General features: G+C 39.0%; 1 protein-coding gene across 3 annotated transcripts in view; it reads left to right on the top strand.

Annotated features, from left to right (window-relative positions):
• SRRM3 (serine/arginine repetitive matrix 3) overlaps positions 1-24,846 on the top strand; it is a 253,872-nt gene that overhangs the window by 32,836 nt on the left and 196,190 nt on the right. For all 3 annotated transcript variants that reach the window (XM_072136348.1, XM_072136349.1, XM_072136350.1), the window contains one exon: positions 16,647-16,733. The gene's annotated coding sequence lies outside the window, so the exon portion shown is untranslated. The remainder of the gene's footprint in view (positions 1-16,646; positions 16,734-24,846) is intronic.

Here is a 24,846-nt window from a genome sequence, read left to right as displayed (position 1 = left end):
GTCAGAGTTTGTTCAGTGTCTCAGTTTTTCACACACATTTTCAATGCAGTTTCAATGCAATTTCAATGCGTTTTTCATGCGCAGGTAATGCGCGTGAAAGGACTCAGGACTGATCTCTATCTTTTCTATGGCAATTGCTGTGTGAAAAACGCATTGCACTTGCAAGTGTCTCCATAGACTTGTATGGTGCGTTTTTCACGATCGTGACTTGCAAAATGCAGAGATTTCAACGTGCGTTAAAAAAAACGCGCGTGTGTGTGCGTGAAAAAAATGCAAGTCTGAAAAGACCCATTGATTACAATGGGTCAGAGTGCAATGCAAGTTCTGCGTGTCAAAAGTGTAAAAAGGGACCTTAGGGAGAATTGGCATCAAATCACAGCATGCCCCCATGGAAGAAGGATAGGAGTAGAAGTCCATTGGGGCATGCTTTGATTTCACGTGATCAAATAAATACATAAAATTTTGCAAATGTAAAGGCTATGGGACTTTAGATGACATTGCCCTGATAACATGACATGAACTGAATAGCAAGGAGGCCTAAGGCATAGGGAGGAATAGATGGGAGGGGCCAGCAAAGAAGGAATGCCCCTTGTCCACCCACCCTGTCAGCCGCCATGCCCCTCTAAACCCCCTCAATGCCCACATGGTGAAGAAGTGGTGTATTCAATGTAAGAATCACAAATTCTTGCACTGCTCAAGAATTTGCTATTCTTTTACTGCTTCTACTCTGGATGACTGAAGTAAAAGCAGTGATAAATTGGACATGGCTGCCAACCATAGTCAAGCTAATAGGGGTATAGATATAGGTGGTGTAGCATTTATGTAAAACACATACCATGTATGAAAAATCCTTAAGGATAAGTTACGCGCCTACACTTGTTCTACTTTTATAAATAAGATACATGAGCTACACTTCTTTCTCCATGGTCTCCTGCTGAATAGTGTATTTTGAGTGTATTAAGATGGCACATGTCTTTTCTCCATGGATACGCTTCACATAGTTCCCAATCACATCTTTGGTGACTTTTCTATCCTAATATTGCAGATGATCTTTATTAGAAATGAGCTAGCACTAAAATGCTCGGGTACTCGTTATTCGAGACAAACTTTTTCCGATGCTCGAGTGCTCGTCTCGAATAACGAGCCCCATTGAAGTCAATGGGAGACTCGAGCATTTTTCAAGGGGACCAAGGGTCTGCACAGGGAAGCTTGGCCAAACACCTGGGAACCTCAGAAAAGGATGGAAACACCACGGAAATGGACAGGAAACAGCAGGGGCAGCATGCATGGATGCCTCTGAGGCTGCTTAATCGCACCATTATGCCAAAATTATGGGCAACAGCATGGCCATGACAGAGTGACCGAATGAGGCTAGATAGCATCTAAAACATGCAATAATTGACCCTGACACTATAGGGGACGGTATGCAGAGGCAGCGGCAGCAGTGGCAGGCTAGAGAGTGTCATGGCGACATACCCTAAATGGACTCAGGCTTCACCAAAGGAGGTGAGCAAGAAGCGCTGAAATGATTTCCTATGTGAACAAAAGGTTGACGGTATATTTAGTCGATAACACAGCATGGTGGTGACATAGTGACCAAGTTCCATAACGTATCTGGTGAAACACCCGAAAAATGAGCCTGACACAGCTCTTTTGATAAGGGGACGACATGTGGAGGCAGCCATGGAGACGACTTCCATGCTTAAGAGCGACAGTATGGGGCATTCATATTGCGCTGCTATGATTGCAACTTCAGGTCTCCAGCATGGCGGCGACAGATGAGCCGAGTTCCACTATGTATCTGGTGAAACACCTGAAAATTCTGCCTGACACAGCTCGTTTGATAAGGGGACGATGTATGGAGGCAGTGAAGTAGTAGTAGATTAAAGGTGCTGCAGTTAAAACTTTGTTAGTTGGATCTTGGGATGGAGCTGGTGCTCCGCTGCCAGTCGAGCTTTCGCCAATCCAAGCCCCTGTCTCTTGGCTACTCCCCAAACAGCACTTCTAAGAACCTTTTGTATAAGATCAAGTGTAGTAGTGTTCTTATAAGTTTGGGTTATGGCGGGTGAGGGGAATGTAAACAGATGTGCAAGAAGCGCTGAAATTATATCGGTAAATGATAAAAGTTTGCCAGTATATTTTGTGGATTACACAGCAGGGTGGCGACAAAGTTAACAAGTTTGATGTGGAAGCCATGAAAACAAACCAAAATTCTGCCTGACACAGCTCGTTTTATAAGGGGACCATGTATGGAGGCAGCTATATGGACGACTTTTGGAGGCAGCTATGGCGATGACTTGTGGAGGTAGCAATGGAATAGATTGTTTTTACAATCGCATTTGAAGCATTATTTTTGGTGATGTTCTCCTGATTGAAAAGGATCCTTTCTTCTCTTACACTCATTCCTCTAGAGATTTTACTGCCAATTATTTCATGGATAATTTATGGTTCTTCATTACCATATCTGAAAAGAGATGTAGGAAGTGAATGAAAAGAATGTTCAAAATTTATGGTGAGCTGCAAAAGCATTACTGTGTATTCTCCATGAATTAAAGTTCATTGATTTTATAGTACGGGAAGTAGAGGGAAAATGTTAACTCTTTGTTACATGAGCGTATTGCATGCTGATCATTTTCCAGTTTAAATATTTCCAATGATTTTTTTCTTGACCTGGTTATATTTTATTATTTATTATGATCTAATTACTCTACACATCGTACAGAACATCATACAGAGACATTCTGGCTAGACGCACTGTTCCATTATTGGAGTCTCAAAGAGATTTTGGAGAAACTCTTTGACTGTTTCTATTTGATGAATTAGACCTTAAATCAATAGCTTACGCTTTAGATAGATTACTTTTTATTCCGTTCTTTGAGGATGGGACAGGAGGGATTAATGGTAACAGATACTGTAGTCAGCAGTTTTCACATTGTTCAATTATCCTAAGTAAAACCTAGTTTACATGTAAAACCCAATTGAAAATCTTAATTTTTTTTTTTGTACAGGTATCTGTGCAATGACACATTTACACCACTGGTTGAAATCCATATTTCATCTGCATATATTTGGTTAAAATTGGTTAGAAGCCAGTAGTGAAAAAAAAGAAGTAATAGACTCGATTGAATTCACACCCACGTTGCTGATAAATGTATCATGTAGCATTAAAAGGGTATTCCCACAAAGTCAAGTTTCTTATAAGTACTTGGCATAAGAAAAAAACAAATTCTCTAATTCACTATTATTAACAAAACGGCAGCATTTCACATATATTAGTCCAATCTGTTTCTATCAGTCCTGCTGTACACAATTTCAGTTTCCCATAGACACGACCCTGCAACTTCAGACTTGGGGTCGGGTGGTGGCCATCTTGGATTTCTGTGAGACTCTGTGCTGCTGAGTTTCTGTCTCTGCTGTGTGGCTGTAGCCACGCCCCTCCCCGGATCTCACAGGCTCTCACTGATCACAGCCTGTCAGCACATAGTGAGGAGGGAGAGAGGCTACAAGGAGATAAGTGATCCAGGGGAAGGGAGAGGCAGGCACATGTCAGTGAGATGTAGCAGAGCTGTGTGTATAATAGGCATCTAATGGATCTCATGAGCTGTGTGTGCAATAGGCAACTCATCATCTCTGATCTGTCTCATCTCTGTGTCAGTGTCTTAGTACAATGTCGGAAGCCAGATGAAAGTGCATATACACCTGGTATCCTGATAATGTAACCACATTGTCACCCCACATAACTAGATGTATAATACAGTAATATTTCTGCTTAGAGAGGCCCCGCCGACACCCTGGGATTTTACACTGAGCAGCAAAGAGAGTGATAAGAGATAAAACAGAGTAAAATTGTAAAGTAAGGGGTTAAAATGATCTTTATTGTGTTATCATCACTATGGGATTGAGATGTGAGAATTTTATTTCATGGGAAAACTCCTTTAAGGGAGTTAGAAATGTTGACCCCTCAAAACTGCTTACAATGCAAAAACATACTCAGGGTGAGCGGCAAACAGGCTATGACAAAGAAACTCATGTTTCAATCTATTGGGATCTGCAGTGTACAGGACATTGTAGAATGTGAACCAATTATATCTAATTGGTGGTTTGGAGTAGGCATACTACCCTATGAATCTGATGTGCAGCCTTTGCCACAGGAGAATACTCAAAAGGGTGTATCTGCCTAACTCAGGGTAATGATCTCACAGAAGCTCTCCTACCCCTGCTCCACTATAAAAATGTCAAGCTTTCAAATGACATCAGTATAGCATATGCTATTGGAATCTGACACCAGCTAAAAGTCACACTCCTTGTGACAGGTGCTGTTTAAAGCTTTCCAGGCATTGTTTTTGGTTTCCATTCTATTTGTCATTTAAAGATCATGAAGTTTTTATTTTTGTGCTGCTGGAGCATCTATGTTTGCAAAAGGTGTAGTGTTGGGTATCTACTATGTATGAACATGAAAATTTAATCTTCTCTATAACAGCAGATCCTTGGAAAACAGTCTGGAAGGTCTTGTCTGGAAAACCTTTCAAATGTTCTACATAAAGCTGGTTTTGTTCACTGCATCACTTAATTTACACTTCTACCTTTTGCCACTTTCATTTATCTTTGCATACAAAATAATTAGAAAAAAGGAGATAACCAATGCGTTGTGATTGTAAAGTGAGAAGAGAAGTAGGTGTGCTTATACAAATAATGGATTCATAGCAGAAGCTGAAAATTAATCTACAATAATTATTTATGGAACATGGAAGAGCATGGAATAGCATTGCACGTAGTCACTAACATAGATACATTGTGGTACTCTAACCTTCAAGTGACCTTCATATGCATTTCTCAAGCTCAAAAAGAAAAAAATCTCAAGTCAATCTCAATCTCATTCTGTTTTTCAAATTGACACACATAATTCTGCAAATTCAAAAAATAATCAGTATTTGGGCCAAAAATCTATGGCAATAAAAGAACATTGCTATGGCTAGAGATGTGGAGAATTTTCTGTGTAAGACGACTGTAGGCTCACATGTGATAAACAATAGATGATGTTGTTATGCAATGGGATTTGAATAGCACAAGCTTTCCTCCATCCTTCATCTCTTCTTGGCCATCTACTAAGTAATTGCAAGGAACTACACCGCAGCTCCAATTCAGGGGGCCACAGTGCATGAAGCTGCATGCTTCTAGATCCTTACATAGTGTAGTATTGGTGCTGTAGGAAGGAACAATTTATTTCAATTTTTGCCAATTCAAAGAGTAAGGTAAACTAAGTCATATTCGTGACACATAAAATTGGTATATGAAGTCTTATTATAGGCAGTGCTATATAGGAAAATATGGTATTAGCCAAACATGACATTTATCTGTAGGCAGTTGTTTTGGGAATTATACAAAGGTTTATATTTATTTACCTGCTGTAAGAAAATGTACCGGACATTTATATTTAAGTGAACATAAACTACCATAAGTATTATGTTTTCAAATAACTTTTATGTATTAAACAATTCTACTTGTATCCTGGAATTCTTCTGGTCGTTTCCTCGGTGCTGCCCTCTAAGCCATTGTTTACACCTCTGCTGGACCAGTCAGTGTCTTCAGCTGAACAGGATTGAGAATGATGAAATTCAATAGTGACATTAGTGTTCCCCCCTGTAGCAGTCACATAACGGGTGACATTTCCAGCCCAACAGGAGTTGTCAAGAACATACTGTAGGGCTATTTCTTGGGAATGGGGAGCACCAGTTTTATTTAGGAAGGGGAATGGGATTTTGTAACAGAATGTTTGAGTCATTTTTTTAACCCTCTATTGTGCTGTAAATACATTCTCAATCAGGAGTGAAGATGAAATATGTTTAATGGACTCTTATGCTTTGTAAGCAATTTCTTCTGAATGCATTTTATCCCACCGTGTCACTGCCTTGGAGAAAATATGACTAGACTTACTTAGTTGTGCAGTCACAGCCCATTCACTGTGTATTGATTTCAGCTGTTGATAGGTAAGGATCAAGCTGTTCACTTGCTGTCGCTGCGAATGAAGATACTGATGATTAGTGGAAGCACAGTAGTGAATACACATTGCTTTTCCAACTATTTTTTATTGTAAACAATATGCCAAATTCTGATTGAATGTTCTGGTTTTTGCTGCTGTTGTTTCATGTGCCGCTGTATGAGCAGTGCACAATGCTTTGATTTTTTTCTGTTGGATTTAGACATTTCCAACAGAGACAAACCTTTATATAAATTCCAAGGCATAATAGGGTGGCACAATGGGATGCTGCCATAATACGTAATAGACTAGTGTAGTTATGTTGCACATGAGTAACCATTTAAGGGAAAATATTATATATTCACTTGTATTTCATGAACCAATAACATGCAATGAAACTTGTGGAATTGTGTATTTACATGAAAGGGAATCTTACGCTTTTTATCTTTGTTTTCCCACTGAGACTGGAAGCATATCGCTATGTTTGCTGATATATTATGGATTCTGCAAGTCTGTTGCAAAGAGATATAGAAATTTAAACTAAACACAGCATAAACATGTGTAAATAACTTCTGATCATCTAGTCTACTTTAATACCATAGTGATGTTCAAAGTTAAAAAGCAATATGTAAAATGTGTAATATATAAAATACATAAAATATGAAAAATAATGTAAAAATTTATGGGGTTTAAAGTGGACCATTCACAGCCTCCCCCAACCCAACTCTTTGCTTCTGGGAATAGGCATTGTTTATTGATTCTGACATAGTATGAGTTCTCTATCTTGTCCCCGCCATTTCAGAGCAATCAATAACATTCTGTCTCTCTAATGTCAGTTGCACAGTGCTAGTTCATTACCCAATATGGTAACTAGGCCCTCTTATTCAGAATAGTGGTACAGTGCTGGAGCAGGCAACCTTCTTAGCATGATACCCCTGGTTGTTTAACATAGAAAAGCCAGGTCTGCCTACTGACATAAGTTCTTAGACATGCTCATGTTCAGTTACTCTGCTTAGGGAGCTCAAACTCTCTGCATAGTGAATCCCTTTTTTCACTGCAGAGCTGCCAAAAGAAACATGTTTCTGCCCTGCTTGCCAGGCAAGAAGCAAGACCTTTGCAGTCCTTTGGAAGAAAACTGGGAAGAAGAAGAGACGACTTATTTTGCATGGGAAGTAAGGATGGACTATACTGTAAGCTTTCAGTAGAATAAAGAGTCCATTTTTATCTGGGACCTGTCCCCATTAGCACCAAGGGAGAAACGTGGATTCAAATATTTCTATACTAAATTTTTTGCTAAAAACAATGTAAATAGGTTCAAAACAGCACCTCTGGAATTTAGGCATTAAACCCATTCAAATCATATCTCTTTACAGAACCAGACAGAACAATCCCCCATATGCCTCATAATTAAATTTTGGACATGTGAAAGAAGAAACAATCTATGCCTTAGTATGAAATCGTAGGCATGTGACAGTCCTGAATAAAGAGTCTACAACGCCATAATATGATTTTTTGGGTAAGCCCCAACATTGAGGAACTATGGTTTCATTAGATAAAACAGCTATTATAATCAGCAAAGCTTGCTGTATGTGGGTCACAGTGTCTTGTACTTTGTGTGCACAATGTTATTAATTTTATGCACAGAACTGCAGTTTGTATGGTAAAGAACTTTTAACCCCTTAAGGACGCAGCCATTTTGTAGCTTAAGGCTCAGTCCCATTTTTTGGATTCTGACCTGCATCTCTTTATATGGTTATAACTTTTGAACACTGTTACTTATCAAAGCGATTCTGATATTGTTTTTTTCCCACATGTTGTACTTCATTTTAGTGGTAAATTTTGGCTGATAAGTTTTGCGTTTATTTACAAAAAAAAGAAAAAAATGATGAATTTTTAGAAAAATTTGCCATTTTCGTAATTCGAAATCACAGCGTTTTCAGGCAGATTGATTTACCACCTAAATAAATTGCCGAATAACATTTCCCATATGTCTACTTTACTTTTTCATAGTTTTTGAAATGTCTGGATAATTTATTTTGCCGTTACGCGGCTTACAAATCGAATACCGATTCTCCGTATTTTCAGAATTGACTATTTTGGGGATAAATACTGTTTGAAATTAAATTTTACATATTTAGCATTAAAACCACCCTATATAACCAACCCATTTTCAAATCTGCACCCCTCAAGCTATCAGAAACAGCATTTACAAAGATTGTTTACCCCTTGAGATCTTCATAGCAATTGAATCAAAATGGCTGTGAAATTTAGAAATTTTGTCGGTTATACGTTCATTTAGCCCTAAAATTTACACATTTCTAGAAGATAAAAAGTGAAAACCCACCATAAAATTTGTTCTACAATTTCTCCTGAGTGCAGAGACCCCCCACATGTGGACATTACTTGTTTTATGGGGGCACAGCGAGGCGCAGAAGGGAAGGAGCCCTTCAGCTGCCAGGATTTTAGTTTTCTTGTTGCCCCCTTTTTGAAGGCTATAAAATTTTCGCTTTTCCGTTATTTGGGCCATGTGACGGCATTTTTCCAGTGTTACCATTTTGGGGTTGGTATCACCTATTGTTGAAAATTTTGGAACTTTTTTTGAGGTCATGAGTAGAAAAGCATCAATTCTGTACTGGATTTTTTACTTTTTTTTTTTTTCGTGTTCACCGTATAGCCTAATAATCATGTTATCTATATTCTATGGGTCGATACGATTACGGGGATACCAGACATAAATATTTTTTCTTATGTTTTACTAAATTTGCGAAATAAAAAATGTGGGGAAAACCCTAATGTGGGGAAAAATCTATCATTTTTGCATCGCCGTCTTCCAAGTGGCATAACATTGTTACGTTTTTGGCTACAGAGCTGGTTGATGGCTTGTTTTTTGCGGGACATGTTTTACTTTGCAACAGTACATATGTTTTGTTGATCACTTTTTATTGTATTTTTAGTGGGATATAATAGGTAAAAATCATAATTTTTGGCAGGTTTTTAAAGTTTTTTTTTTACGGCGTTCATCATATGGGTTCAATAGTTATTTAGTTTTATTCTATGGATTGTTACGGGCGCGGTGATACTATATCTGTGGGGTTTGTGTTATGATTTAGACTTTTTGAGCGTTATATGTCTCTTTATATGTTTTGGGGCTTATGGGCATTTTTAGCGATTTATAAAGTAATTTTTTATTGAAAAACATTTTTTTTTACATTTTTTACATGATCCACCATGGGAAATGAACAAGCAATTATCTGATTGCTTTTTCATGATAATACTCTGCAATACTCATGTATTGCAGGGTTTTAGTGTCAGCCTATCCGATCGGACCCCAGAGGTGCCATAGCAGCGATCGGCGCCCCCGTAAACGGCGCGGGGGCGCCGATCGTGGGGTAAAGACCCCCGGAAGGCAGGTTAAATGCGGCGGTCGCGTTGACCGTGGCATTTAACGGGTTAAGCACACGCGATCGGAGCCCACTCCAACCGCGGGTGTTAGCTGGGGATGTCAGCGGTAGATTACCGCTGAAATCCCGTGACCCCTGTGCAGCGCTGAACCGGCATCGTCTCTGCGCAGTAGCTGTACTGCGCTGAGCACTATTCGCGGGACTCAGCACAGTACAGCTACGGCGCAGAGCGCTAAGGGGTTAAAGGGGTTTTCTTAGGAAAAGTGCATGTACTCCTAAATTATTAAAGGACACCTGTCATCAGGTCTAACTAATTCTGTCACCACTACCTGTTGGAGCAGCTCACAAGGATTCCATCCCAGCCTTTATCTAGTCATATCATTCATTCTAAAATCATCTTTTCTTTGTTATGTAAACGTGGGCTGTCTAATGGCAGTTTATAAAAATATATTTCGTTTTGGGGGTTACTTTGCTTGACAGGTTCTTTTTAAGATCTCGCATGGGCGCTGTCATCTTGCAGAGGATTGTTGCTCCCCATGACGTCATCATGGAGCGGTGATCCAATGCCATAACAGCCTCAGGTCTGCAATCAGCACATTGTAATGAATGAGGAGGAAAATCCCCATGTACCCATATACTGCCATACACAAAGACCCGAGGCTGTCTGGATTTAACCCATTCATTACTATGTGCTAATTAAAGTAGTATGGCAGTATATGGTAGGATCGATCAGACAACCTAGGGTTAAAGTACCCTAGGGAGTCTGAAAAATAGTAAAAAAAAATAAATAAATTAGAGTAAAAAAACCTAAAAATTCAAATCACCCCCCTTTCCCTAGAACTGATATGAATATAAGTAAACAGTACAAATCATAAACTAAGTAGGTATCAACACATCTGAAAATGCTAGATCTATCAAAATATAATAATGGTCTTTCACTTAGTTTAACCCCCTAACGGAAAATATTGCCCAAAGTTGAAAATGGCACTTTTTTGCCATTTTGAAAAATATAAAAAATTGAGCAATAAATAAAAAGTGAGCAAAAGTCCTAAAAATAGTCCTAAAAATGGTAGCAAAAAAGTCACGCAAAATGACACCACCCACAGCTCCATACAACGAAGTATGAAAAAGTTATAAGTGGCAGAAGATGGCAAAATACGAAAAAAAAATTTGTACAGGAGGTTTTGTAAATGTATGAAAACATTATAAAACCTATATAATTTGTTGATCGTGCTAACCCAAAGAATAAAGTAGACATGTCATTTGGGACACACTGTGAAAGCAGTAAAATCCAAGCCCACAAGAAAACAACGCAAATGCGTTTTTTCACCATTTTCACTGCATTTCGAATTTTTTCCCACTTCCCAGTACATGGCATGGAATATTCAACACCTCACCACGAAGTGTAATTTGTTGCGCAGAAAACAAGCCGTCACAGGGCTCTTTACGTGTGAAAATACAAAAATTATAAATTTTTGAAGGTGGGGAGTGAAAAATGGAAATTAAAAAACAAAAAAGGGCCAGGTCGTTGAGGGGTTAAAGGTGCACGAAAAATAAGTTGGGGCATCCTGCCAGAGCTGTGCAGGGAGTACCAGATTCATGAAGAAAGTGCGCCACAATTCATGGATGTTGTGCACCCTGCACACTTTACAGGCAAACTGCATCTAATAGAGTTTGCTCTGTTTTTGATACATTTGGGCCAATGTCATTATAAGAAATGTATTCTGTGACAGTGTACAAATTATTGACATAGACTGGAGCTCTGTGTTGAAACAATTAGATTGTTCGAAATTTTCAGCTAACATTTGCCTTTTTCTCATAGGATTTCCTTTGGATAAGATCAGATTGCTCTATTAAAATAAATAATTCAGACAGATAGCTTTATAACTATTTTGTTAGCTAATGGCAATCATAGACGTCAGCTAAGCCATCTGCCCAGCTGGAGTCATTTTAACCCTTTAGCTGTGCACTTTATATGATTATAATAGGCTAAATATATACTAAAATCTACACTGTGGTGATCTGTCGCCACATGAAATGAAATCATATTAAAAAGCAAACATTGTGTTACATTAAAATGGTTACAATAGCACCACAGAACGTTTCTACATAATCTCACCACAGTGCTGCTGAACAGTGCCAAACCTTAGTACAGAGGAGAAAAGGACCAACTTATCCCCACTCCTGGCTGATCCTTGACTAACAACAACTTATGCCACAGGTGGATGCATTGGCGGATTAAAGGGGTTGTCCGACAGTTATGAAAAAAACAAAAGGTGGCCGGGAGGGGGCTGCTTAAAAAAATAAAGATGTACTTACCTTCCCACGCCCTCCGGGTGTCCCGTACTGCTGTCACTCCGGTCAGCACACCATGTAAACAAACATGGCCACCAGAGCAGTGCTGAATTCAGCTTCCGGCCAGACCCGACAACCAATAGGCCCCCATACACAGTGCTGTGAATAGGGACGGATGGGGGTGGCCGGCCACGGCCAGATAGAACCTAAATCCAGCACTGCTCCGGCGGCCATGTTTGTTTACATCGCACGGGACCCAGAGGTCGTCAGAAGTTAGTACATCTTTATTTTTTGAAGCAGCCCCATCCTGTCCACCTTTTGGTTTTTTTCAGAACTCTTGGACAACCCCTTTAAGTGACCCATTGGCCCTGGGCTATTCACACGACTAGGACCCCCCAGCATCCAAAAACATGTGTACCTTAAGTACTACTCTAAGTAATGTTAAGGGGGTATTACCATTTCGGCAAATTAATGTTATTGTTTGTATTCTAAAAAGTTATACAATTTTCCAGTATACTTTCTATATCTATTCTTCACTGTTTTCTGGATCTCTGCTTCCTACAGAAAACTTCTATGTTTTTTTCCAGTGGACAGAGATCTGACCATGGTTACACAGGTGCACCAGTGAGACCATGGTCAGATTTCTGTCCACTGGACGTAAACACAGAAGCTTTCAATAGTAGGACAGCAAGCAGAGATTTAGAAAACAGTGAAGATTTCATACAGAAAATTGTATAACTATTCATTATACAAAGAATAAATTTTTTTTGCTGAAATGGGAATTCCCCTTTAATGATAAACTTCAAACATGCTCTTATAACCCATCTATTTAGGAAAGCCAATCACATTCCCAACTGCATGAAGCCATCCACCCCATCTACCATCCAGACCAGATTCCCCAGACAGTGTAGGAGATCTGGACCGCTGACCCAGCCTATGTGCGCACTGCAGCTGAACACTCCCACTGTAAACACTTGGGTATAAGCCAAGACTCCGAATTTTTTTTTTTTTTTAAACTGGAAAAGTTATTGACTTGAGTATAAGCCGTAGTGTGGGAAATGCAGCCACACCTCATTAATGAAGTGTCCATAACAGAGTACCTTTAAGGAAATGTCCAGAGAAGATGCCCCCTTTAATGAAATGTCAATAGCAGAGCTCCCTTTTAATGAAATGTCCACAGCAGAGCCCCCCTTAAAGTAATGTCCACAACAGAGGCCCCCTTACATAAATGTCTACTGTAGAGCCCCCTTTAATGTAATATCCACAGCAGAGCCCCCTTTGAAGAAATGTCCACTCAGATCTCTTCATAGGGCCCGGGTATGGTCGGGCGAATGGGTGAGTGATTCTAGGAGGCCAGGTGCCAGTGTGCCTTTTAAAATTCAGCTGCCAACTAACTTTCTTCTTGATCTCGTCTATTTATTTTCTGCTTTGTAGAGACAAATCAAACTAGTTTCAGAAGACATTTTATACCTCAATCAATGCAGCACATTGTCTAGCACACAAGTCAAAAGTCTTCTGTTAAATCTTAGGAGCAAATCATTACTATAAAGCTTTATACACACAAATGTGTGCTGTTTGCAGGCCGCAAACATTGGGCCATTATCCCTTGATAGTGACCCACCTGTCATAGGTGGATGATCACTGTCCACAACCAATGCCAGTAGACAAACACCGCCCTTCTTGCAAAGATGGGTAACGGGACCTGCTCTATTGGATTCTGCCTAGTGGAATCCTTGGGTATAGAACAACAAAAGTATAGGACAGTATTAGGGATATAAGACTCAGATATCAGGGATCTGTTTGCAAAGAAAATTGCTGTGCTTTAGCATCCAAAATGCTCAAACTAAGGATAAGTGGATGCGCTCTATACTTTTACTTTTTTTTAGATATTTACAAAAAAAAGTTTCAACTTTTGTTGTTCCAGAATTGACAATTTCTGTGTAAAATACAATACCACAATGGACAGAAGATACTCATACACACAAGTTATTTTCTCATCACATTCTTCCCTTATTGCTTGAACAATCCAGCTCATATTTTATTTGTCGGTCCTTCTTCACAGATTGCTGATGCCAGCATCTCACATTGCGATATTTTAAATTCCCCGGAACGCTAAGGACATTAAAAAGAGGAAAGAAAGGGCTAACAAATGTGTGATTGTTAAGGGACTGATCAAATATGTATGAGCTTGATATTGAATCTGTGTACTGCATTTCAACATTTGTTAACAGAATATAATCTTTCCTTAATTATTTAAATGCAAATTTTTTATGTTTTCAAGGGCAACTTGGAAAAATGAAAACGTAATAGCAAAACAGCTTAATATCTATTTAGTATATGGATATAAGCAATATTGTTGTACTGTTCCTCATTGGTTGAAGTTATTGTTTCTAATATTCATCTGTTTTTTTGAACAAACAGAACGCGGCTGCACTAAATACAATTCTTTACAGTGGGTACTGAAAGTATTCAGACCGCTTTAAATTTTTCACTCTTTATTTTATTTCGTTGTTTTTTATTGTGTTTTTGCAAACTATATGCGGCTTTCATATGTTTTTCACTGAGGAGAAGCTTCCGAGGGCTGCACTGAAAGTTGACTTTTTGAAACTTACTCCCATCTCCCTACTGCATCTCTAGAGCTCAGCCACAGTGATCTTGGGGTGCTTCTTTGGCTCTCTCACCAAGTCTCTTCTCACACAATTGCTTAGTTTGGCTGGACAGCCAGGTCTAGGAACAGTTGTGTTCGTCCCAAACTACTTCCATTTAAGGATTGTGAAGGTCATTGTGCTCTTAGGAACCTTGAGAGCTGCAGAAATTCTTTTGTAACCTTGTCCAGATCTGTGCCTTGCCGCAATTCTGTCTCTGAGATTCTTGGGCAGTTCCTTATACCTCATGATTCTCATGTGCTATGACATGCACTGTGAGCTATGTGATCTTATATAGACATGTGTGTGTCTTTCCTAATCAAGTCCAATGAATTTCATTGAGCACAGTTGGAGTCCAATGAAGGAAAAGAACCATCTTAAGAAGGATCAAAAGGAAATGGACAGCATTACCAATATGATGCAATGAAACAAAGAGTGAAAACTTTCAAGGGGTCATTTTACCCCCCATAAAATGGATCAGTGCTCACTACCGTTATGTTAACGGACCATGCGACTTAAAAGTAGAGTATAAAAAGTAGAGTATATCCTTGTCAGAATAGTTTTTCATGCCCCCTGAGGAAGCGACAACAACACGAAACGCACGTTGGGGAGATATTGACCACAGCCCAGGACCCAGGAGTCTTTCATGAATGGGTAACTAATCTCTATATGTTGATGTATACTGAGCACGATCTCAACATGGCCATGGTGCCATAATGATTTTTATGTTGAAAGAGTAATGTATACCCATTAGTATTTATATATTTTGCATTGCACTTTTTTCTGCAACATATTTCCTGGGTTTTAATCGGGCTAGATGGCAATATAGTCTATTTTGGAGTACCACCACTGATGTTTTTTAATATGTGTGTTATTCATATCTATTTTTATGTCTTTTTTTTAATAAAGCATTGATTTAATTGGACCTGAATACTCTTGATTCTTTTTTGGTTTTATCTTTTTAGAAATGATTGTATAAATAAAAAAGGGGAAGGGGTTTATTTATATGTGAATTCTTGTGTCAATACCCTCTATATTGACTGGGGGGCAGAAACCTGCAGGTCCTTCATAGGTAGCAGGTTTTTGTCAACAACAAAAGACAATTACCTGTCGCAACTAGTCCTAGAGCCAACAAGAAAACTGCAGCTGAAAAAGAATTGGGGTATTTGTGGATGGTAAACTTAATTTTAGTTACCAGGCAGCAGCTGCTAAAGCAAATGTAATTATGGGATGTATCAAGAGAGGAATAGATTGTCAGACCACACATGGAATATTGTGTACAGTTTTGGGCACCAGTGTATAAAAAGGACATCTTAGGACTGGGACTGGTGCAGTGGAGAGTGATCAAGATTATTAGGGGAATGGGGGGATGAGAATACAATGACAGATTACAAAATTTGGGATTATTCAGTTTAGTAAAAAGACGGCTAAGGAGAGACCTCATGACACTGTACATATACCTGAACGGACAGTACAATGATCTCTCCAAAGATCTTTTTATACCTAGATCTTTCACCAGGGGGTTCTACCATCACCATAGACAGGGGGCATCCTCTACGCCTAGAGGAGAGGGGGTTCTACCATCGACCATTGACAAAGGTTCTTTACTGTAAGAGCAGTGAGTATATGGAACTCTCTGCTGCAGGAAGTTGTTATGGCGGAATCTATGTACATGTTCAAGAGAGGCCTGGATGACTTTCTGGAGAGCAAAAATATCACACGTTATGGGGAAAAACATTTGTATAATTCTTAAAGGTTGGACTCGATGGACTTGTGTCTTAACAGCTTCAAGTTACACTGCTGCTGAGAATTATGGTATATTCAAGTCAAAGTGTGATGAAGCACTTTTAAAGTTTGGCTGTGGTTTTCATTGCAGTATACATATAGATATTATAGGTGAAACAAACAAACTACAACCTCAGCAAATCACAGTGAACAGTGTGTGGTTTTGGAAAAGCAGTTTTGATTGAGCTTTTAACCATGCCCCAACCACAGCGTTTGCATACAATTTAAGGGGTCAGCTGTTTTATGCTTATTTTAACATCTGTGTTGGAAATAAAATATACTAATATAAACCTATTACGAATTCAGCTTCAATCCCTTACATTCTGAAGTGCAGCTCCTTGTTGCTACAGCCTTCTACACCCCTCATTTGTTTCAGTTGAGCACCAATAACTAGTATGCATACTTTGTAAGGAGGTGGATGGAAGAATTGCTTTGAAAAATGGAAATAAGCATATTGTATATTTTATGACATGCTTTTGATAGTTTTTTTTATTGATCCACTTTTGTAAAGAAGCTTTAAAAGAATCTTTAAATTTTTTCCAGAATGGAAGAACAACCACTTTAAAAGAAAATCACAAGAAACATTTCACAGAGAGACTGACCAGAAGAAGTACGGACCCTGCTCTGAAGGTGTGTAAGAAACTGTAGAGCATCTAACCCTTAGCTCTGTCAGTTTGACTTTGTGTACTGGAATACATTGGAAGGATTGAGATGAAACTACTTGTACTTGTCTGCCTTGTTTCAATGCTCTTCCTATTTCCTATGTACTTTGAAGTGTCATGTCCCTTTATAAAATATTAATAGAAAGTCAATTATAATGTGCTGCTGTGTTCCTATTAATAAGTAAATCAAATGGTACAGGACAGGAACTTTGCAGTTTCAATTTCGGCAGCTTAATCTATTCCTGCACATTAAAAGTAGTAAACCCTATTGGTATCATGCAGTGCTGGAAGGAGTGGGAATAGTCTGCACACAGTAGGTTACGTATCTGTTGCCATATTTGGATACTATTGCTGTTTTTAAAGGGAAACCAGTATCTGCTGTCTTTTACCCATAGTCCAGTTTTTAGGAGAAACATAGCCTGGCAATGGAAGATAATCTATGGGAACATATGGTGCTGACAGATTGTGCTGCAAAACCACATTTTCCCAGCTGTATATGCGGATTAGGTTATTTCAGAAAACCTATCAGTCAAATAACATCTCTATTTTTACATAACCACCTCAACCAAATTTCTTATTTTGATGGTTTAGTCAGATTTCACAGATGTAGCAAAAACTGGGTGTTGACATATAGTGCAAATTATGAGCATTCTTACAGCATTAATGTATGTATACTATAGGGTAGTAATAGGGTCTTATGCAACACATATTTCCTTTGATGTCTGGTAGTAAGCTGGAGATGATCTACAGCCATATCACAAATTGCCCTTGTGGCAATACAACATAGAAAATATTAGAGTCAGGCCTCAGGATGCTCCGTGTGCCATGGGGCCACATGGAATCTTTGTGTGCACATGTCATGCACTATAAGATGCTGTATGAAGAATGGAGTTTTTTTCTGGAAAAAGCTTTAGCATGAGAATATCACAAGTCAATTCATAATACATCCGACTATGTACCGACTCAGAAACTATATAAAATATCTAACATTGAACGCAGAAAAACATTGTATAGCTATAAATTATACTGTAAGAAATACGTTGAACATGGTAGGTTTTCTCTGTGGAGCATTTTTAAAGAGTTGTAAATGTTGTAATTCACATAGGAGACATGGAGAGAAGCGAGTAGGAGCGGCACGGTGTATAGGATCAAGTCCTAGGTTTGGATGCATGCTTCAGGCTAGACTGGACTCATCTGTCTAGTACAATCACAAACAAATTACAAGGAAGCATCACTCCAGAAGAAGCTTTATGCACAAGGCATAATATTTCAGCTCTCCATTTCCAAATAAGAGACATATTTATATTTATCTTAATGACATCACGTTGTTACATATTTCACTTTATGGATCACTGTTAATAGAAATAGAAATATTAAAGGATGAAGTGCACTGACAAAATCCTCATCTTCTTGTCAAGGAGCACAGTCTTCCTAGAACATCTGCTAGCTTTCCTCTTTTATAACAAATGGTTAAAAACACAAGGCTGCATTCAGAATTCAATTTTTTTCCTTGGTAGTAAGGATCTGCAGGGAGGATTTCTGACATATCCTTACAGTATATCATACATTTGAATACGTTCTCCTGTTCCACCCCTCCCCTTCAAATTGGGAGCAGTGATTTTATGTTTCCATTACATTACTGGGGAAACACCCACAGTATATGCTCAGATGAGATGGGGGTTGCTGCCACACAGTTGCATCTGTCCCCCATAGCCTCCAATGGCGTCTGCTCTCTCCATCAGGACGCAGGAGGATAAAGTGCACTTCGTCAGCAGCTATTTTATTAAGGGGGATTCGGCACTAGGAGAAAAAGTAGCCTGGCCTATGCCCTCCAGTCTCAAATGTTGTCCTACGAGTATGGTACAGGCAGTCCCTGGGTTACGGACAAGAAGGTTCTGTAGGTTTGTTCTTAGTGGTATTGTAACTTCCCAGCAGCGTTGATAGAAATATATGTTTATTAGGAGCTGTTCTTTGGTAGATAACTTTATTTTTATGCAAATGCATAGCAGGGGCTCTAGGGAATGTCACCAGAGCCCATCTGTAATGCAGTTGCTCTGGCTATAACATACTCCCCTTCTCTCCCACCTCCCTGCTCCTTTACCCTTCAATCGTGGCAGCACAGAGGTAATACTCTGTGCTTCAGCGTGATTTCCAGAAGATAGCAGCAAATATGTGTTAAATGATATAAATAAATCCAAAAGGAAGAGGAGTAGAGAAATCACCAAGCATAAACTGTAAAATAGATCTGCATTCAAACTGTATATGTAAAAATCTGGCTGGCTGATCTTGCCAGTAGCATATGCTTGTCTCAAAGATTAAGCCATACATGTCTAAGTACAGACCATTCTTTACGGTGAAACTGTGAATGGCTCATTCTAATCAGTCATAGGTAAGGTCAATTCCTACAGACAGGCAACCCTCCGAGTATTTGACTATTCTCGTTTACAAAAATTCTGATAATAAATCAATACATTATACAAAAAATACTTATTGGTATAGTATTAATATATGTGCTCTGTCCTTTGCAAATATATATTTTTCTTTAATTGGTAAAGTGCATGCTTGACTTCGAAGCTTAGGGAGGCCCGTTTAAGAAGCACCTTCCTCCTCCCTTTTAATGTTCTGACTCCATACCTTTTCTGCAGAGTACATAGAAATCAATAGATGAGGCTCTTCAGATTTCTGAAGATGGGCCGGTGTAATTAATCTCCACACATCAGATAAGATGGGTCTGAAGGCGGCTCCAAGGAAATTGTGTGCTAAAGTAGTCAAGGAGTCAGCACTGGTGACAGTTTGGGTCAGGATTAGATATAGTGTAGGCTTGTGCCTGTTGAAGTTATGTCACAAACTGACTTTTTTTTTTTTAAAGCATCCAAAAAGGTTTAATTAAAAAATCCACTGGTTCTGAAAATAGAAGTCATGGTCGGGGAAAAAAAGGCTGATTGTGAATGGGTTACACTTGCATTACCAGGGGCTGTCTCCTGGGATTATTGGTGAATGCAGCATGATGATGTTGATGGGGGTGGGCACAGCCCTAGTGGTGTTTATGAGAGGACATGGCTGGAAGTCTTTATGGGGAAGACATTTGCTTGTTGTACTTTATGTGAGATTTAAATCAGCTGGTAGTTTTAGAAGAGTAAACTCCAGTGGGAACATCTCAGGTGCTGTTTATGTGGGTGCAATAACATTTGGGAAGCACAAAACAGCTCTAGGCTGGAGATGGTGGACAGGCTCCCTTTTCCAGTTATCAGAAAAACTTTGATCTTTGAGGCTGCTGTGGTAGGATGCCTGGGAGAGCAGGAAGTCTCCATTTGCACTCACAGATTTATTACCCTCAGTCATCTCAGGAGCATTGGACCTAGGACCAAGTTTAATAGTCTTCAGCACAGACAGAAGATCCTGCTTAATTCTGTGTTGATAAAATGTTATCCTGCCGTTGTGGGTCCTGAGCTCCTTGGAGTGAGCATTAAATCACCTTAAATTAATAAAAAAAATGACTGGAGCATTATTCATCTGATCCAGGTGTTTAATCCCAGAATGTAAGTACCTAGCGACAATGCCAAGCTGAGATTTTTTAGGAAGACCAGAGTGGGAATGACTGGATCTCAGCTTCTCAGTCATTTACAAACTTTTTACTCTGGCACCCGCAAGATTAGAATTCCTGCTCTGGAATAATAGGTGATGTGATGATTGGATATCATGTACTGGCAGGCAGGTTTCTATTTGATGAGGCAGCTGCCTGTCACTGACACCTACTGAGTCACTGACGGGCATCCAATGATAAACTAGCCCTACTGCAGAGAGGCCGACGGAGGAATCCACAGTGTATCATCCACTGCACATGAGTGTCCAGCACAGGAAAACCAGAGGATGGGCAGAGCAACCAGCCATGGGACCTGTACACAGTAAGAGGCATTGCACAGTAAGGGAACATCATTTTTAATAAATGCTAATCTGCCTGCCTGATCTGAATCCATCGTGACACAACCCATTTAAAAATATGTACCTGTGCAAAGATAATTTCCCAGGAATGTAGTCATGTTGTCCATTTGCAATGATGCTATCCTTGGATATGACCATGCCCACACCCAGGCAGATTGAGGTGCATGACCACCTGGACTCAGCGAACATTACCACAGGACAGATGTGGAGCATGCAGTAACTCCCAGATATTTAATATGTAAAAATTATTTGTTTCACTATGAAATGGTAGTATCCAAGGTGGTGGAATCCAAGGACAACAATCTGGTTTCTAAGGGACCATGTGACTACATTGATGGGAGAATACTTTAACACAGGAACATTTTGTTTCATTATATCCAATTGATTAAATGTATTCATATGGCAGGTGAATTAAATGAAATGTCAATGCCCAGATGGGAATACCTTTTTAATGATTTATAATCAATAAGGGAGGTTGTCCAGGCTTTTAAGAACTCCTTGCTGTATGCATACAAATAGCTAAAAAAGGAATACATTAAAATACAATCAAATGCTTAAAGGGGTTTATCTGGGTATTGATAAACAATATATAAGTTTTGGATGGGATAAAAAAATTATAAAAATCTTATACTCACCTCCTAACGGGCTCCCATTCACCTGTGGCGCCGCCTCTCACTGCCCGCCTCTGTTTGTTTACAGAGCCCATTGCACCTATCCAGACCACTGTCGCACACCTGCTACACATTGAACCTGATGCTGAAGGAGGGCGTGGCAGTGGTCAGGATGGGATCATCAGCCCCTGTAAACAGAGGCTGACAGTGACAGATAAGATATAAGATTCTTAACCCACAAACTTTATATAATGAGCCCGAACAACCCCTTTAAGCATTTGATTATATTTTAATGACTATGTTTTTTAGCACTTTGTTTGCATAAATCTAGGTGTTCTCCAAGACTAAAGATTAATGGTCTATCCAGTAACAAATAACAGCCTCTACAGACTGTACATAGCTGTCTGCTTTCAGATCCATACACTAAAAATCAGGTGATCAGTGTGCGAATTATTCATGAATATGAAGTCTTTGAGCAGCACTGCAGAAGAGGCTGGTGCATTCTCCAATGAATGAATTTGATTAATGAAAGTGGTGGTAGCTTGGTGTTTTCAGATTTCTGCCCTGTGCTACAAGTTTTACATTTGGGGAGTTACATCTACACTGAATGACCAGTTTATTGGAAATTAGTAAAATAATATAGTATTTCCAGCTCCTTTGGAAGAATTTCTTTTCTCAGGAGGTCACCTTTAACAGCATAATAACTAAAGTTTTACCTGATTTACTAGGTTTTATTTCTTCAGTTGACTGTAAAACCTACATTAACAAGACAACCACAGAGAATTGGGTTCTTGCATTTGTACAAGACTTAGCTGTCTCTGTGAGAAAATATGGCTCGGTGGCCAATTAAAATAGCTATAGTAAGCTACAGTAGCTACCTCCTAACCCTGATGAAGGAAGGAAGAATAACTATCACAGTAACAAACCACATTTAGACCAAGAAATCTCTTCAGAAATTCATTTTTGACTGAAGAATTGCTGTAATGATATTCTCAATATAAAGGGGAAAGATATGTCTCACGGCAGTTGCTTCATATTTGTGCAGATGATAGACAAACCAAACATTTGTTTTGACCTTGGTCTTTTACAGAGTCTTCAGTATTGATTAAAGAAGCAGCAGTGCAAACTACAGGAAATCTGTTCAAGGTCACAAAAGTCTGAAGGTTTTTTGTAATGAGAGATAAATTGGGCTATCACTGTGATTAACTACCTTGCTTTCACACGAAACACCATTGTGTACATTATTAAACCTACTGGTAGATGCAGCCATTTTAGTTCTCTGGGAAGAATCAGGATTTGTTCTTCTTTAGCATAACCAGACACCTACTACTAAAGTACTAAACTGAGGTTACAGATAGTGTTACCACCTACCCCTACAGCTCTATTCATAGATGTGTGGTCATATGTTCATGGTAGAAATCTCCAATTGTAAAATGGCCTGGAGCCTGTGGTGGGATTCATATTTGTTACATATCACCATATCACCGTTTTAGGTTAGATCTGATGCAAACTCTGGATATCTGCTTAATAAAAAGAGAAATATATTTGAGCATGCCGCTCACTCACATGGACTTGTATCAATAATAACATCCATCTGCGGAGTCCAGTGCTTGGATTGAGAAGAATCTTGTCGAAAGACCATAGAGATGAATAGAACAAAGAAGTTGTATCTGGCACTCCAATCTGATAGGTATAAAACACACTATTTATTTAATATCCAATAAAAGCATAGACTTGCCTAGTCCCGTAGACCTATGCATTTCAAACTTAACAATTCAGTATTCATGGTCTGACCACAGTTCTATGGAGTGACGGATACAACTTCTTTTTTCTATTCATATATATATATATATATATATATATATATATATATGCTTAGTACAGCATCTGTAGGAACCATTCTTACTTTTGGCATTCCAAAACTGATTAAGATTACTGACCAAAATATGTGGGATGTTGTCATTCAGATTGGGCTGCATGAATAGAACTACAGCAAATCTATATTTGAATATATTCCTAGGCTTAGTTGACACCAGTTTTTATCACAGCATGTGGTTGGGATCTGTGTAAATCCTATCCACTTTGCTTCTGATTTTAATCACTGGGGTTTAGCTAACCCGCTTCCAACCCATCTGTGTCTCCCTGGCCTTTAGAGGGCATAGTATGGAAATATATCCACCATTAAATCTGTATATTTGGAAGCAGGTCCCATTCCTGCCCATGTTTGCAGCTCAGGCAGTCCTTTTCTATAGTCATTGGAATATTAGTGGACTTCATACATTGATGACACTTAGGTCTGTCGTTTGCGGCCCAATATTCCACACATTTGTATGCAGGTGGCATTAAACATTAAGGGAAATATTTAGCAGTGCTTAGCCATGAGAATGTATCAAGCAAAAGTAGATTTCTGTGCAGTGAAAATTATTCTATTATACATGGTTAGTTTACAGCTAGAAAGTGTTATTTTATATGAGAAACTTATATACATACATACAAACATATAATTGATACACTTTGAATAGTTGTCTTGGTATTATGCTGCATAAAACTCCCACATTACTCATTAAAACCACCTAGTGAGAAGAAATTGTAAAGGTTTCTCTGACCTTCATTGATGACTTATATCTTCTGTTACTGATTATGACAAAGGTGGTTAAAAGCCATGGAAACATTCTGTACTGATACTTTGTTTCCTCATACACCAGAAACAGCTTAATCCAATCAGCCTAGATGCCCATTTGTTTCAAGTTCTAATATTGTAAAACTACAGAGAAAGAAAGATTGCTGTTTGATGAATTTTCATGCAGTTTATGAAACTAGTACTAGTAGTAGAAGGGTATCTTTACTGTATATTTACCTCCTTTTACAATCCACTTTTGACATAGGTTTCAAATACCGCATCAAAATGGCACAGGCATAAACACACTTATTGTGCTATGGTAGGGAGGTATGGATTTGCCAGTTATGAACTGTTAAAATAAATTTGGTAGATTCACAAGCTGTTACAATGAACAGAACATGATTCACCCAACCCCTTGCTTTTTCCCTCTGCCTATGTAAGCTAGCAACAGCAGCAGCAGGAAGTGCAGAGGGAAAGGAGACCTGCTCTGCACACTGTAACAGCCTGAGAGGCTCTGAAAACACCTACCAGAAACCTTTAGGGTGAAGACACACATGGCGTTTTTAGGCCGTTTTTGGGCCGTTTTTACTAAGTGCGTTTTCAGATTGTTAAAAACGCATGCGTTAAAAAACGCATGCGTTTTTTAAAAACGCATGCATTTTTTGAAAACGCATCCGTTTTTGTCCGTTTTTCAGAAATTGCGCAATGAAAAACGGACAAAAACGCATGCGTTTTTTAACGCATGCGTTTTTAACGATCTGAAAACGCACTTAGTAAAAACGGCCCAAAAACGCCACGTGTGTCTTCACCCTTAGGCTCATTAGAATAAATGTAAAAGTTTATTTTAAAACGAATGAGGCCATGAATAACAAATGTAAGAAGATTACCATAGTCACAGTGTATGGATC

The sequence above is a fragment of the Engystomops pustulosus genome, chromosome 2 (genome assembly GCF_040894005.1).
Source record: "Engystomops pustulosus chromosome 2, aEngPut4.maternal, whole genome shotgun sequence".
In the NCBI taxonomy this organism is placed as follows: domain Eukaryota; kingdom Metazoa; phylum Chordata; class Amphibia; order Anura; family Leptodactylidae; genus Engystomops; species Engystomops pustulosus.
The sequence above is the reverse complement of the archived record's forward strand: the minus strand, read 5'-3'. Positions and strand labels throughout refer to the sequence as shown.